The 12,990-nt window shown below is 55.3% G+C and overlaps 1 protein-coding gene and 1 long non-coding RNA gene across 2 annotated transcripts in view; both read left to right on the top strand.

The window, feature by feature from the left end:
- LOC115080754 (WD repeat domain-containing protein 83-like) overlaps positions 1-12,990 on the top strand; it is a 44,960-nt gene that overhangs the window by 10,053 nt on the left and 21,917 nt on the right. The window lies entirely within an intron of this gene.
- Positions 8,325-12,407, top strand: LOC115080762. The gene is made up of 3 exons (XR_003853647.1): positions 8,325-8,407; positions 9,272-9,518; positions 11,448-12,407. It is a non-coding gene; the product is annotated as an uncharacterized LOC115080762 (long non-coding RNA).

The raw sequence follows: 12,990 nt of genomic DNA, 5'->3' as shown, positions 1-12,990 counted from the left end.
GAAAGAGGGGTAAAACCCGGAGCCTCTGTCCCCGGCTGCCCGGAGAGTGCAGAGCCGGCTGTGAAGGGGCTGGTGCTTAGGCTGGAGTCCTGTGCTAGGAGAAGAATAAGGGGTAAAAAAACCCGGAAGAGTCTGTACCCAGCTGACTGGTGGCTCAGCAGCTCTGTCCGATGGCTCCGTTACAGGGATTTACTCGAATATACGAGGGCGCGGGTTCGAGTCTAGCTTAGCCAGAAGCTAGGTGGGGGCCAGTGTAGGTAAGTGGTGCGGGTGGATGGGGGCGGAGGGGGGGGTCAGTTAGACCTGTGTTCCCAAGCATATTCCGGTGAAATACCTCTAATGAGAAGAGCCTTAATTAATAACAAGAAAGAGCCACCAGCAGACTGGGGGTTTTTACTACTTTCTACTAGGAAAAAATAGCCCAAATTTTACCAAAACTACCCCTTTCTGACCAGAGAGGATGCTACAACCCATGGTATTACGGAGCTGGTGGGCTTCGAACTGAGCTGGTGCAGCATCCTCTCCGCCATAGAGGCTCAGTAACATCCTCTGTCGCGGAGAGGATGCTACATCCCACGGTTGTTTCGGAGCTGGTGGGGCTTCGAACCCACAACCTCAACGTTATCGAGCTGGTGGGGCTTCGAACCCACAACCTCAATGCTACTAACCCGGCTCCCAACCCTTGGGTCAGCGAGGCTTTCACACCAACTACTTTTCGGAACTTATATTTGACCTTTTCAAGGAACAGCAACGCCCCCCCAACCACTCCGGAAAGATAACTTTATCAGGAGCACTACACTTTCCAACATCCCCCAGTGGCTCAGAGCTCAGAGGGAGACACTTATAAGTCACAAGTCCCACGGTTCAGCCTCTGTTTTATTAAACACAATGGGATTTGTTTTTTTTTTTTGTTTTTTTACAATAAACTTTTTTCTTTAGAAAACAGCATCATAATGCAATCAGCTAGAATCGACAGGAAATACAAAGTATAGAATATCCTCAACCATTATTTCATTACCCCTCCCGCCCTCGACGATATTAGGATTTCCACTTCCACAGGTTTGTAAAAGCATCGGGTCTGTTTTTCCTTATTGCGTGAAATTTTCTATCCTGTGCATCTCATCCGGACGGCTGCAGGCCCGCGACATTGACGGAGCGGCGATCTTCTTCCATTCGGCCGGATCCGAGCGTCTCGCAGCCTTAAGAACCTGAGACATGAACTGCTTGACCTGTGCAGGAGCCTCCTCGATCGCCGCATTAAACAGCAAAAAGTTAGATTCCCATAGGAAAGCAGAGCTCCTCAGAGTCTTTATGAGCTGCTGAAGGGCTCTGCATAAGGGAGCGATCCCCACACAGCAGCATCGCACACGTCCCCCGGTGCCTTCCTCCCCGCTTCCTCTCCAACTTCTGCCCGCGCCTCTTCCCACCTTCTCCCCTGGGCCGCGATCTCTCTCTCTGTGTAGGGCTCTTTGCAGGTCGCGGCCGGACAGAGGGTGAGATCCTGGGACCCTGTCCCTCCCTCCACGTCCCCTCTGCCCGCGCCTCTCCCTACGTTCGCCCCTGGGCCTGGATCCGTCTCTGGGGGTCTCTGAAGCTCCTGCCCGCTGCGAAGGAACGGCTGGGACCGGGCTGTGCTGTGCCCCGCCTCCTCGCCCCTACCGTCCAATCGCAGGAGCAGGAAGGGGCGGGGCTGCAGCAGGGCTCTCCTGTGATAGGCTCCGACCCTGCCTGTCTCGCGTTCGCAACCATATAAATAATAATAAGAGCCACCAGCAGCTGCGGCTTTTACTACTTTCTACCATTCAAAATGGCCCAAATTTCCCCAAAACTACCCCTTTCTAGTCCTTGTGATTAGTAACATCCTCTGTCGCGGAGAGGATGTTACAACCCACGGTGTTACTGACTGAGCTGGTGGGGCTTCGAACCCACAGCCTCACTGTTATAACCCGGCTCCCAACCCTTGGGTCAGCGAGGCTTTCACACCAAGTACTTTTCGGAACTTATATTTGACCTTTTCAGGGAGTAAAAACGTCTTCCCCACCCACCTCAGAAAAGATATCTTTACCAGGAGAACTGCATCTCCCAAACTCCATCAGTAGCTCAGGGCTCAGAGGAGGCGCTTATAAGCCACAAGTCTCCTGGTTCACATTCAGTCTCTGTTTTATTTAAACACACTTCGATGTGTTTTTTATTACAATAAACTTTTTTTTTTTTATCAGGAAAACAGGAAGTCACAACACCTCTCTCCATCATAATTCAGTCATCAGCCAATACAAAGAACAATATCCCCAGCCCTTCTTTTATTCCCCCCCCGGAGAATGCTAGGATTTCCACTTCTCCTAGGGCTTCCCTATAGTTGTAAAGGATCCAGCCCGTTCCTCTCCGTATTGCCCTGACCTGCTCCATCCCCTGTGCATCTCATCCGGACGGCTGCAGGCCCGTGACATACTGGACCGGCGATCTTCTTCCATTCGGCCGGAACCGAGCATCTCGCAGCCTAGGAACTTGAGACATGAACTGCTTGACCTGTGCAGGAGCCTCCTCGATTGCCGCATTAAACAGCAAAAAGTTAGATCCCATAGGAAAGCAGAGCTCCTCAGAGTCTTTATGAGCTGCTGAAGGGCTCTGCATAAAGGATCCCCACACAACAGCATCACACACGTCCCCCGGTGTCTTCTCCTCCCGCGCCCTCTCCAACATCTTTCAGACCCATACGCAGTCTGCAATCTAACAGGTGTACCCATGCATGCCAGAGGACAACTTAAGGGAGTTTTCTGTAAATGCACTGATAAAGACAATTTAGCTACAAGCATACGTATATCTTCCCATTCGTCCTCCTCCAGTTCAACTTGCAGATCCTTCCCCCATGTTAATTCATGCTTTAAGTCAGTCACTGACAGAGCCGGGGATTAGAGTTGAGGCAGGGACATATAAAGTGATTCAGGACTAGAATACACAGTCACTGACAGAGCCGGGGATTAGAGTTGAGGCAGGGACATATAAAGTGATTCAGGACTAGAATACACAGTCACTGACAGAGCCGGGGATTAGACACTAGCACGTCCCTAGCACCTCCTTATTGGCAGAAGTGGCGGCTGTCAGCGGGTTTGACAGCAGACGCTTAATTTTACCAGCTGACAGCCGGTGGTACTTGGACTGCCTTCGCTACAAGATCATTTGCCACAATTTAATTGGGCCACATTGGAATTGCCCCGGTGGGGGCCTGACTGTCATGGTCGGTGCCCCGCGGAAGTTTCACCGCTCATTTGCATGCACACCACACCCTCGTTACCTGGCTTACCTCACAATACGCTTCTTTCCAGGATGTTTTCTCAAAACAAGCAGCAGTTTATCCTCTTTCTGTAGCTGAGACTAAGGCCATGCCCGTCTACATACAAGAGAACCTTCAAAAGAGATTCATCACCTTCCAAATCTCCTGCAGGTGCAGGCTTCTTTTTTGTAGGGAAGAAAGATGGCACCTTATGCCCCTGCATCAACTACAGGGGTCTGAATGAGATTACCATCAAGGACCGGTATCCCCTGCCCATAATTTCTGAACTGTTTGACAGGCTCCAAGGAGCTAAGATATTCTCCAAACTGGACCTTACAGGAGCCTACAACTTGGTGCGTATTCGCGAAGGAGACGAATGGAAGACCGTTTTTAACACCTGCGATGGACACTTCGAATATCTCGTCATGCCCTTCGGTTTGAGTAACGCAACTGCAGTCTTTCAAAATATGATGAACGACATTTTACGGGTCTTACTATATCAAGGCGTAGTAGTATATGTCGATGATATACTGATCTTCTCTCAAGATCTGCAAACTTATCAAGAGGATGTCAAGAAAGTTTTAAGATGCCTGCGTGAGTACCACCTATTCGCAAAATTTGAAAAGTGCGAATTCCACAAGGAGTCTGTACCCTTCCTGGGTTACATTCTTTCTAAGAACGGGTTTTTAGAGTGGACCCCAAGAATTAGAAAGTATCCAGGATTGGCCCCAACCTACAGGCCTGAAGGCACTGCGCCGCTTTTTGGGCTTCATCAATTACTATCGTTCCTTTCATTTCAAAAACTACTCTTCATTGACAGTCCCTCTAACTGCTATGACCAGAAAGGGAGCCATCCCACAACTGGTCTCCAGACGCCATATCAGCCTTTCTGACACTCAAGAGGCGGTTCAAAGAAGCCGTGCCTCTGCCATCCTGACCCACATAGTCCATTCATCGTCGAGGGTCGATGCATCGACGTTGGCGTGGGAGCGGTTTTAAACAGTATAGTGAATCTAATGTGCTCCATCCTTGTTCCTCCTTCTCAAAGGCAGTTCTCGCCTGCCGAAAGGAATTATGGAATCGGAGACAAAGAGTTAACTCGCAATCAAGCTGGCCTTTGAGGAGTGGAATTCTTGGCTAGAAGGTGTCAACAACACCAAATAGTAGTGTACACCGATCACAAGAATTTTGGAGTACCTCAGACATGCTCACACGACTCAATCACGTCAAGCAAGATGGTCCCCTGTTTCTTTAACAGATTTGACTTTCCTTTTGAAGTATTGTCCGGGAGAGAAGAACACTCGGGCTGACGCCTTGTCACGATCCTTCTCCCCTCAGGATGTGCCAGATGAACCCCCGTCACATCATTGACCCCGGGAAAGTGGTTCTTGCAGCCACTCATGCAGGTACCCGCTAGGAAAATGGTTGTGGCCAGAAATCAAAGGAGAAGCTGTTGAAGTGGATGCACAATTCCCACCTGGCTGGCCATGTTACAGCGGTACTACTGGTGGCCAACCATGAAAAAGGATATACAAGCTTATGTGGGTTCCTGTGCTGTTTGCGCAAAGCAAAAGCCACCAGCCGGACATCCTTGGGGTTTGTTACAACCTCTACCAGCACTGGATGAACCCTGGACACAACAGCAACCAACTTTCAGGCCGATTCAGTAAAGAGCGGCCCGGCTTGCGCGCTTTTGAACGCGAATTGGACGCGCGTTTTAGACGCGTAAGACGAACGCGTGATTCAGTATATGCTCTAACGCGTCCTTAGCGTGCTGAAAATGACGTGTTGCAATTAGCGCCCGCCACATGTAGATGGTATGTTAATGGTGTTTAATGACCGGATTAGCTATTCCCCTCGATAGAGTAACACGCGGCCAAAATAGCGTCTTTAACGTGCACATTTTCCGTGTCTTTACCCTCTATTTTTACTGCCTACCCTGGCGTTAGTGTGGTGCTCTGTGCTTGACAGTTGTGAATATCCAACGGACAGCATCGGACAGCGTCATGGACTACATGTATCTATTGGCTTTGGCGCCTCTTTCCGGACGTCCATGATCGGAGGCCCCGCTGCCTTCCAACGTCCATGGCCGCTCCCTTGAGCGCCCGGACGTGGAATGTAGCAGGGCCTCCGATCATGGACATCTGGGTGCTCAGGGCAGCGGGTCCCGGTGTCCATTCGGTGGTCCATGCGGGGTGTGTTGGAAAGAACCATCCAATAGTATGCCTTACCTGCTGAAAAGTGTTGCCGATCTTCCGAAAGATATCTTAAGGTACCGCTGTAACCGCTCTGACCTGTCCCGAACCAAATACAAAGGGACTATTTTACTTGGCGATGCGACTTATATACACGTCCAAGGTAGGATTATGACGTGGAGATGATGTCACAAAGGGGGGAACAACGGGATAAGTTTCCAGATCGATGAAAAGTTTGGAATGTAACATTTCATTACATTTTCAAAAAATGACATTTCCCGTTCCATAGAAATGACATGTATGGAAGCAGCGACCCTGGATACTGTATAGGTGGTCTATAAAAGTCCTATATAGTAAAATCGATTGCCAACGCCTACTGCTTGATAGGCGCACTTTTGGCATTCCTTTGGCGCCGCTTGGATTTGCGTCTAATTTGAGTACTGAATCGAGCGGATTACGAACCAAAAATGTGCGCGCGTCAAATGAGCGGGCACCGGACACTGCCGCAACTTTTTTTTACGCATCGGTACTGTATCGGCCTGTTGTGGTAGACTTGCCACCATCCAACGGAAACACCATTTGGGTCACAGTTGACCGCTTCTCCAAAATGGCACATTTTGTAGCATTACCAGGATTACCCTCCGCTGTGGAGTTAGCTAAACTCTTTATTAGACATATCTTCCGCCTTCATGGATGCCTAAGCATATACTATCCGACAGAGGAGTACAATTCACTGCTAAATTTGGAGAGCTTTATGTAAAAAATTTGACATCGCCTTGGACTTAAACCCCGCTTACCACCCTCAGTCTAATGGACAGACTGAAATAATGAACAGAACACTGAACAATTTCTGCGATCCTATGTCATTCAAGGCAGAGCGATTGGGCTGAACTACTGCCTTGCCGAGAATTTGCTATCAACTCGCATCCTGCTACTTTCCACGGGGTATTCTCCCTTCCAACTCATCTATGGATGACAACCGCTTCCTCCTCTGCCAATTCCATTATCAGTGGCTTCTCCTGCCGCACAGGCTACTGTACCCCACACACTCATCTCTCACCCCCCAGCACATGTCTGGCCCCCACACACTCATCTCTCCCCCCAAGATCATATCTGGCCCCCACACACTCATCTCCTCCCCCCACCCACACTCATTTCTCTCCCCCCCCCCCAAGATCATGTCTGGCCCCCACACACTCATCTCTCTCCCCCCCAAGATCATGTCTGTCCCCCACCCACTCATCTCTCCCCCCCCCCGCACATGTCTGTCCCCCACACACTCATCTCTCCCCCCCAAGCACATGTCTGTCCCCCACACACTCATCTCTCCCTCCCCAGCACCATTTCTGTCCCCTACACCCTCATCTCTCTCCCCACCTCCCCAAGCACATCTGGCCCCCACACTCTCTCTCTCCCGCCCCCAGAGCACACATCTCTCCCCCCCCCCCAGCACATGTCTGGCTCCCACACTCACATCTCTCCCCCTCCCCCCAGCACATGTCTGCGCTCCCACACTCACATCTCTCCCCCCCCCCAGCACATGTCTGGCCCCCACACTCACATCTCTCCCCCCCCCAGCACATGTCTGGCCCCCACACTCATCTCTCTCCCCCTCCCAAGCACATCTGGCCCCCACACTCATCTCTCATCTCTCTCCCCCCCCAGTGCACACATCTCTCCCCCCCCCCCAGCACATGTCTGGCTCCCACACTCATCTCTCCCCCTCCCCCCAGCACATGTCTGGCCCCCACACTCACATCTCTCCCCCCCCAGCACATGTCTGGCCCCCACACTCACATCTCCCCCCCCAGCACATGTCTGGCCCCCACACACACATCTCTCTCCCCCTCCCAAGCACATCTGGCCCCCACACTCATCTCTCTCCCGCCCCCAGAGCACACATCCTCCCCCCCCAGCACATGTCTGGCTCCCACACTCACATCTCTCCCCCTCTCCCCAGCACATGTCTGGCTCCCACACTCACATCTCTCCCCCCCCAGCACATGTCTGGCCCCCACACTCACATCTCTCCCCTCCCCAGCACATGTCTGGCCCCCACACTCACATCTCCCCTCCCCAGCACATGTCTGGCCCCACACTCACATCTCTCTCCCCTCCCAAGCACATCTGGCCCCCACTCATCTCTCTCCGCCCCCAGAGCACACATCTCTCCCCCCCCCCCCAGCACATGTCTGGCCCCCACACTCACATCTCTCCCCCCCCCCAGCACATGTCTGGCTCCCACACTCACATCTCTCCCCCAGCACATGTCTGGCCCCCACACTCACATCTCTCCTCCCCCAGCACATGTCTGGCCCCCACACTCACATCTCTCCCCCCAGCACATGTCTGGCCCCCACACTCACATCTCTCCTCCCCCAGCACATGTCTGGCCCCCACACTCACATCTCTCCCCCCCAGCACATGTCTGGCCTCCACACTCACATCTCTCCTCCCCCCCAGCACATGTCTGGCCCCCAGCACATGTCTGGCCCCCACACTCACATCTCTCTACCCCCCCCCCCCCAAGAGCACATGTCTGGGCCCCAACACTCAGGTACCTCTCTTTTGATGGTTGCCAGTTAAGTGCTTCACTCCCTTCAGGGTTCAAGCCTGCCCTGCTGCAAAACCTTCCCCGATCACAGACACTTTGGCTTTGCAGTCAGTACCTGTCCGCCCACGTGATCTGGCCTCATCGGACAGCAGCAGCCAATCACGGGACAGCTGGGCTCAAGTCCCACCCACCAAGCTCAAAAGAGCCGTGATTGGCACGCGCTGCCTTAGTGTGTCCCGTGCCGGAGGGCAGGTGTGTCACGTGCAGGTGGGTCCCGTGCCGGAGGGCAGGTGTGTCACGTGCAGGTGGGTCCCGTGCGGAGGGCAGGTGTGTCCCGTGCCGGAGGGCAGGTGTGTCCCGTGCGGAGGGCAGGTGTGTCACGTGCAGGTGGGTCCCGTGCCGGAGGGCAGGTGTGTCACGTGCAGGTGGGTCCCGTGCCGGAGGGCAGGTGTGTCCCGTGCAGGTGGGTCCCGTGCCGGAGGGCAGGTGTGTCCCGTGCAGGTGGGTCCCGTGCCGGAGGGCAGGTGGGTCCCGTGCAGGTGGGTCCCGTGCCGGAGGGCAGGTGGGTCCCGTGCAGGTGGGTCCCGTGCCGGATGGCAGGTGTGTCACGTGCAGGTGGGTCCCGTGCCGGAGGGCAGGTGGTCCCGTGCAGGTGGGTCCCGTGCGGAGGGAGGTGGTCACGTGCAGGTGGGTCCCGTGCCGGATGGAGGTGTCCCGTGCAGGTGGGTCCGTGGGCAGGGGCAGGTGGGGTCCGTGTGCAGGTGGTCCGTGCCGGGGGTCCAGGTGCCGGATGGCAGGTGGTGTGCAGTGGGTCCCGTGCGGATGGCAGGTGTGTCACGTGCAGGTGGGTCCCGTGCCGGAGGGCAGGTGTGTCACGTGCAGGTGGGTCCCGTGCCGGAGGGCAGGTGTGTCCCGTGCGGTGGGTCCCTGCCGGGCGGAGGCAGGTGTGTCACGTGGCAGGTGGGTCCCGTGCCGGAGGGCAGGTGTGTCACGTGCAGGTGGGTCCCGTGCCGGAGGGCAGGTGTGTCCCGTGCAGGTGGGTCCCGTGCCGGAGGGCTGGTGTGTCCCGTGCAGGTGGGTCCCGTGCCGGAGGGCAGGTGTGTCCCGTGCAGGTGGGTCCCGTGCCGGAGGGGCAGGGTGTGTCACGTGCAGGTGGGTCCCGTGCCGGAGGGCAGGTGGGGTGCGAGCCCGCTCAACGCCGACGCCAGTTTGGGCTTTTGCTTTCCTTAAGAGATTCCTTTTTGTTTTCAGTTCCCGGGTTGCTTATTATTGGGCGTTTTCTGCTGTCCATCGTATTTTTTCGGGCTTGGTGGGTGGGACTCGAGCCCAGCTGTCCCTGTGATTGGCTGCTGCTGCCGCCGAGGAGGCCAGGCCACGTGGGCGGACAGATACTGACTGCAAGCAAAAGTGTCTGTGATCCGGGAAGGTTTTATGCAGCAGGGAAGGCTTGAACCCTGAAGGGAGTGAAGCACTTAACTGGCAACCATCAAAAGAAGAGGTACCTGAGTGTGGGGCCAGACATGTGCTCTTGGGGGGGGGGGAGAGAGATGTGTGTGGGGCCAGACATGTGCTCTGGGGGGGGGAGACGTGAGTGTGGGGGGACAGACATGTGGTGGGGTGGAGAGATGTGAGTGTGGGGGGACAGACATGTGGTGGGGGGGAGAGACGTGAGTGTGGGGGGGACAGACATGTGGTGGGGGGGAGAGACGTGAGTGTGGGGGGACAGACATGTGGTGGGGGGGAGAGACGTGAGTGTGGGGGGACAGGACATGTGGTGGGGGGGAGAGACGTGAGTGTGGGGGGAAGACATGTTGGTGGGGGGGAGAGACATGTGGTGGGGGGGAGAGACGTGAGTGGGGGGGACGACATGTGGTGGGGGGGGGGAGAGAGTGAGTGTGGGGGGACAGAATGGGGTGGGGGGGAGAGACGGAGTGTGGGGGGACAGACGTGGGGGGGGGAGGAGAGACGTGAGTGTGGGAGACAGACGTGGTGGGGGGGAGGAGAGACGTGAGTGTGGGGGGACAGACATGTGGTGGGGGGGAGGAGAGACGTGAGTGTGGGGGGACAGACATGTGGTGGGGGGGAGGAGGACGTGAGTGTGGGGGGACAGACATGTGGTGGGGGGAGGAGAGACGTGAGTGTGGGGGACAGAACATGTGGTGGGGGGGAGGAGAGACGTGAGTGTGGGGGAAGAGACATGTGGTGGGGGGGAGGAGAGACGCGAGTGTGGGGGGACAGACATGTGGTGGGGTGGAGAGACGCGAGTGTGGGGGGACAGACATGTGGTGGGGGAGGAGAGACGCGAGTGTGGGGGGACAGACATGTGCTCGGGGGGGGGGAGGAGAGAACGCGAGTGTGGGGGGACAGACATGTGGGGGGAGGAGAGACGCGAGTGTGGGGGGACAGACATTAGCTCGGGGGGGGAGAGAGACGCGAGTGTGGGGGACAGACATGTGCTGGGGGGGGAGGAGAGACGCGAGTGTGGAGGGACAGACATGTGCTCGGGGGGAGGGAGAGACGCGAGTGTGGGGGGACAGACATGTGCCTCGGGGGGAGGAGAGACGCTGATGTGGGGGGACAGACATGTGCTCGGGGGGAGGAGAAGAGCGAGTGTGGGGGGACAGACATGTGCTGGGGGAGGAGAGACGCGAGTGTGGGGGGACAGACATGTGCTCGGGGGGGGAGGAGAGACGCGAGTGTGGGGGGACAGACATGTGCTTGGGGGGAGGAGAGACGCGAGTGTGGGGGGACAGAAATGTGCTGGGGGGAGGAGAGACGTGAGTTTGGGGGGGAGGAGAGATGTGGGGGGGCCAGACGGGTGCTGGGGAGAGAGAGAGAGGAGGAATGTGGTGGGGTCCGGGAGGGGGGGGGGGAGTGGGGGGGGGGAGGAGAGAGGTGTGGTGGGGGGCCAGAGGCGGGGAGAGAGGTGTGGTGGGGGGCCAGCCGGGGGGAGGGGGGGAGAGAGAGAGTGGTGGGTGGGGGGACAGGACATGTGCTGGGGGGGAGGAGAGACGCGAGTGTGGGGGGACCGACATGTGCTTGGGGGGGGAGGAGAGACGCGAGTGTGGGGGGGAACAGACATGTGCTTGGGGGGGGAGGAGGACGCGAGTGTGGGGGAACAGACATGTGCTGGGGGGAGGAGAGGATGTGGAGTTTGGGGGAGGAGAGATGTGGGGGGGGGGGGCAAGAAGGGTGCTGGGGGAGAGAGAGAGAGGAATGTGGTGGGTCCAGATGGGGGGGGGGGGAGGGGAGAGAGGAGTGTGGTGGGGGCCGAGGGGGGAGAGAGGTGTGTGGGGGGCCAGAGGGGGGAGAGAAGGTGTGGTGGGGGGCCAGAGGGGGGGAGAGAGGAGTGTGGTGGGGGGACAGATGTGTGTTTTATTATTGTTACTCATAAATTATAACACTAACATTCCTCTTGTAATATTAGAGAATGGGAATGAAGGAAAGCGTGCATGGGGATCGCTACCCTTAGCAGACGCACGGGGATTACTACCCTGAACCAATAAGCCTTGGTACGTTTGACAGAACTGCAACATTGCTCTCTGCTTTGGCAAGGGAAGGGGAATTGGATTCAAATGGCAACCAATGAGGCCCCTGACTTTTACGGTCTGGGAGTATGATACACAGACTTGAGGGGAAAAAGCACAGGACTGCTTCTACGGCCGAGTCCAAAAATCAAAGCAAGTCAGCATTGTCAGAATTTTCTGGAAGGCTCCTCACCCACTAAAAATGTTGCTAGCAGTAATTTTTGATGGGTTTGATAGTTGCTTGGTTTTTGATTGTAAATATTACTACTCTTATCATAAGGACTGGGGGTAACTGCACGGACTATCCTTAAGAGAAACTTGGGGGTAACCTGCACGGCGCAATAAATATTACCATAACAAGCTTGCTGGGCAGACTGGATGAACCAGTTGGTCCTTTTCTGCCACCATTACTATGTACATGTTTGTAAGTACACGCCAAAGTTCACCCTCCCAGCATATGTGCACACCAATGCATGTCCTTTGACACTTGTGCACACCAGTGCAAACTATCCTGGTATACGAGCACCCCAAAGCACGTCCTCCCAGCATATGTGCACACCAATGCATGTCCTTTGACACTTGTGCACACCAATGCAAACTATCCTGGTATACGAGCACCCCAAAGCACGACCTCCCAGCATATGTGCACACCAATGCATGTCCTTTGACACTTGTGCACACCAGTGCAAACTATCCTGGTATACGAGCACCCCAAAGCACGTCCTCCCAGCATATGTACACACCAATGCATGTCCCTTTGACACTTGTGCACACCAATGCAAACTATCCTGGTATACGAGCACCCCAAAGCACGACCTCCCAGCATATGTGCACACCAACGCATATCCTTTGACACTTGTGCACACCCAATGCAAACTATCTGGTATACGAGCACCCCAAAGCACGACCCTCCCAGCATATGTGCACACCAATGCATGTCCTTTGACACTTGTGCACACCAGTGCAAAACTATCCTGGTATACGAGCACCCCAAAGCACGCCCCTCCCAGCATATGTACACACCAATGCATGTCCTTTGACACTTATGCACACCAATGCAAAACTATCCTGGTATACGAGCACCCCAAAGCACGCCCCTCCCCAGCATATGTGCACACCCAACGCATATCCTTTGACACTTGTGCACACCAATGCAAACTATCCTGGTATACGAGCACCCCAAAGCACGACCTCCCAGCATATGTGCACACCAATGCATGTCCTTTGACACTTGTGCACACCAGTGCAAACTATCCTGGTATACGAGCACCCCAAAGCACGCCCTCCCAGCATATGTACACACCAATGCATGTCCTTTGACACTTGTGCACACCAATGCAACTATCCTGGTATACGAGCACCCCAAAGCACGACCTCCCAGCATATGTGCACACCAACGCATATCCTTTGACACTTGTGCACACCAATGCAAACTATCCTGGT

Source organism: Rhinatrema bivittatum, chromosome 19 (assembly GCF_901001135.1).
Source record: "Rhinatrema bivittatum chromosome 19, aRhiBiv1.1, whole genome shotgun sequence".
Classification (NCBI taxonomy): domain Eukaryota; kingdom Metazoa; phylum Chordata; class Amphibia; order Gymnophiona; family Rhinatrematidae; genus Rhinatrema; species Rhinatrema bivittatum.
Note: the sequence above shows the minus strand (reverse complement) of the source record. Positions and strands in the feature narration are given on the sequence as shown.